At 50.3% G+C, this 3,961-nt stretch overlaps 1 protein-coding gene across 1 annotated transcript in view; it reads left to right on the forward strand.

Annotated features, from left to right (window-relative positions):
- NPPC (natriuretic peptide C) overlaps nucleotides 1-3,402 on the forward strand; it is a 4,904-nt gene extending 1,502 nt beyond the window's left edge. Inside the window, exon 3 of the mRNA XM_024740592.1 lies at nucleotides 2,934-3,402. The gene's annotated coding sequence lies outside the window, so the exon portion shown is untranslated. The remainder of the gene's footprint in view (nucleotides 1-2,933) is intronic.
- Nucleotides 3,403-3,961: the final 559 nt, after the last annotated feature.

Genomic DNA, 3,961 nt, shown 5'->3' on the forward strand with positions numbered 1-3,961 from the left:
GTACAGAGACAGATGAGGGGGGGGGGGGGGGGGATGTGGTCCCACGCACCCCAGGGCCATAAGGCAACCAGCAACACTGACCCCAGTTCTCCAACTGGGGGAATTGAGGGCTGATCCTGGGTTGGTGGGAGCAGAGGAGGAAAGGCATACATACAAGTCAAGGGTAAGTTGATCTGCTAGCCACTGCATCATGGCGCTGGGCAGTAAGCAGCCCAGTGGTCGGGACAGCTCCCTGGGTCTGTTGTCTCTGTAATGGGACAGACTTGGAGCGATACCTGCCCCCTCACAGTAGGGAGAATAGCCATTTGTTAGCATCACCAGGGAGCATTTCTGCCCCCGAGCATTCTGATTCTTGTCCCTTCTCTAAACCATGGCCGTGGGCAAACCGGTCTGTCCAGGGTCCTGACACTGCAGCAATCCGTGTGACTTCAGGATCGAACCTCGGTGTTCATGGCACTATTTTAGGGCAAGGAAAAAGAAACTAAAATAATCTATTTTTTTGCCCCAACCTGAAACTCAACATGTCCCAAACTGAGCCCCGCCCCCCTCAAATGGGTTTCTGGTGTGGCCTCCTCTGCCTCCACCAGGCTGGAAACCCCTGTGCTACCTTCAGCCCCGGCCGGGTGCTGCACCCCTGGCAAGGTGCAGCGGCAAATGTCCTTCCCTCCTCTCCCCACTCCCCTCCGTTCCTGCTGCCCATCAGTATCCATGGAGAAACAACATCCCAACCTCCGGAACTGACATTCAAGTGATTTAGAACCTGACCTCCTGGTGTCCAGCCTTGCCTGCAGCCAGCTGCTGTCATTCCCTGTCCCACAGTCTTTCTGTCCCACTGCAGGCCAAGCTGTGTTCTCTCATCCCAGAAGCCTTATCAATGTCTACACTGTCTTCCCCCAAAGGACAAGAGCACCCATCTTTGAAGGTCTCCAGTGCAATGCCTGAGCCTTTTTTACTACACAGAAAACTTTTTCACCTGAGCTATGGTTGTTGGTGAACCTGTTTACCTTCCCAAATTAACTCATGAGCAACTTAAGGGCCGGACACTAGCCTAAGATGAACTGGGGCCTGCAGGATGCCCAAAGGAGCTCTTTAAAATGTCTGTCAATGACCCGGAAAACCTGCCCCACCCAGCTTAGGAGCACTCCTCGCCCGCCTGCCCTAGCATTTAGCTGGTGTCCTTCCTCTCTGCAGCCAGACTTGGCCAGGCTGTGTGCTCCTCCTGCAGGGGCTTCGTTTGTCTGAGATCTTGACTTGCCACGATTCTGGCACTGGTGGACCAGCCTTTAGAAGCTACCATTGTGATGGGTTTGTTCTATTCTCTCCTGTCTCAACAATGAAGAGATGGAGGAGCCACAGGCGTCAAATTTTCAATTTGTGAATTAAGCACCAAGTTCAAACTTCAGAATCCAAACAGAGGTTGTTCTATGAGTTAGCAGGAGATAAGGTCATAGAAAGCGCCTGGCATGCACGTCCCCATAGACCCCTTGTTCTTGGATGAGGCTGTCTGTGGGTACCAGGTATTCGTGGAGAGAGGTACTCCACAGGTGGAATCCAGGTTGCTAATGCTTCTTGACCCCTTTGACCAGGGAAGCTTGTCAACCTCCTGGAAATTCTCTTTTAACTGAATGCCCACCTCCACCACCTTTAACCTTCTCAACCCCACCCTCACCCCCAGCCCCGTGAGAAGGCACAGCATCCTTCCTGTTGCCTGCACCCTCCTAGTGGAGATGCCCAGGGTATCTCACTGTCTGGGCTTAAAAGAGAAAGACAGCTTAGGGTTTTCCCATTAATGAAAGCTCTTCCGAGGCTGTGGCCATTTGTCTATGCAGGAGTTGACTTTGGCTCTAACCAGCTGCCATAATGACTGTCGCTGACGGTTACAGCCTTGACTATGAAATGCTAATGGCAGAGATGAGGTGTGGAGGGTGCCTGAATGAACCCGTTGCCCATGGGGCCCAGGGACATCACAGACATCTGTCCTCTGTTTAAACATGTGCGACGGCAGAGAAAGGGGTTGAGGAAGTTCATCAAGGCCTTGAGGCCCGGGGTCCCTCTGCCAGGACTGTCCTCTGGAAGGGCACCACCCTGTCTCAGGAGGAAGCCTTCCTCTGGCCCCCGAACACCCACACACCCATTGGCAGAGACTGGGTGCAGCCCTCATCAAATGACTCTGCCAACTCACGAGCCAGCAAACCCAGCACGACCACTCATTTCCCCAGGGCCGGTGTGACACACCATTTCCTCTGATTCTGAAGGGGACCCTTTCTGAGGAGAAGCCAGCTGGGGAAGGAAGTGCTATTTATGGGCAGCTGTGACCCAGACACTCAGCCAATGCCCAGTGTGTGGCCCGCTGTTGAATCTTAAAGCCAGCCCTGGGAGGTGGCTATTATCCCATTTTATGGGTGAGGAAAGCGATACTCAAAGCTATGCAGGGCCATCCAGGAAGTAATATTCAGTTGGGACTTGAGTCCAGATTTCCCAAATCTTCAGATGCTTCTCTCCCCCTTCCCTCCGCCATCCCCCAGACACGTAAAGCACCTGACGGAGGGTTTGTATTGTAGCAAAAAATAGAGGCGGGCCGGGGGTGGGTGGCGGGGCTTCATTTTCCATTCCCTTTCCCTCACTGTGTCTCACTGAGAGCCAAGGACAAGGCCTGCACTTAGTCAGAGGGGGAGGAGGGCTGGCTGACTTTCTGGTTCCACCTGTGCTGGGGCAGGAAGTGCCAAGGACACAGCAGGCGATGGATGAGGGCCTGGAGAGGCCCGGAGTGGAAGGGCCCTTCTTCCTCTGCAGGAAGGCCTTCATCAGGGCCTGTAGGGCAAAGGTGGAGGCATTTTGCCTCCTGCTACAGCGGGAAAAGGAGGAAGGTTCTAGAAGTGCCCTGTAGGCTGGGCTTTCTCAGCTGAGTGTCCCTCGGCCCCTCTGTGTTTCAGGATTGGGAACTTGCTCCGTTTTGCTGAGGTCACCCTTGGTCATCAGCCTCCCAGCATCTGGAAGCACCTCCAGCGCAATGTGGCTTTTACATTTCTTTTTTTTTTTTTCCTGGTACTGGGAATACACAACACCAGCTGTTTTATTATTATTTAGGGAGGGGGGTATGACTTTATTGTTTGTTTATTTTTTAATGAAAAATAAAAAGTTATATATTATATATATTATATACACAAAACACACACACCTACACCGACGTGATGACAAGGGACAGTTTTTAAGAGACTGACAAAACCAGCTGTAAAACATTGCTGTTTGTAAATTCATGTCATGCATAAATGTATTTATGTTGTAAAGCTATTTATATTGTTTATAAAGAGATATTTATAAAAATTTTATTTATGTAACTAAATGAAAGAAGTCAATCATTGTAATGTTTTTGTCTTAACTAGTTGAAAAATGTAAAAAAAAGTCATCCCGTGAACATCTTGAAAGCTGTCTTTATTTACTCATTGCACCTTTTTTTAAGAATTAGTCTGAGAAGGAGGGAGAATGCGGAAACGAGGCTTTGGCCTCTAACTAGATCTAGCAGCCCGTTCCCAAGTCTGGGTTGATTTGTATCAGAATCCCCCAGGAATCTTGTTAAAAATACAGATTCCTGCCCCTACCCACCCTCGGATCTACTGAATCTGACCTCCAGGGGTAGGACTGGCCATGTGGCTTTTGTCCCAAGTGATTCTGACCAGCTTGGCCAGGTCAGGAAGCTCTGCTCGGAGCGCTGGACAGCTGAGAAGTCAGATGTGGTGAATTAAATTAAAACTGAATTTAGCTGACTGAGGGCCCTCTAATTCTACTCCATCTTCTCTCTGTTTTTAAAGGAAACAAATCACTGAAAACTTCCTTTCTGCTTTGGGGAGATTTAGAAGGTTTCCATATATCTTGTGGAATCTGGTCTGGTTACCTTATGAATCTCGGCTCCGGGAAGCATGGGGCGGGTCGCTTTTCCTCATAGCAAGCATCAGGCTCAGTG

Source organism: Neophocaena asiaeorientalis, unplaced genomic scaffold (assembly GCF_003031525.2).
Source record: "Neophocaena asiaeorientalis asiaeorientalis breed wild unplaced genomic scaffold, Neophocaena_asiaeorientalis_V1.1 scaffold388, whole genome shotgun sequence".
Classification (NCBI taxonomy): domain Eukaryota; kingdom Metazoa; phylum Chordata; class Mammalia; order Artiodactyla; family Phocoenidae; genus Neophocaena; species Neophocaena asiaeorientalis.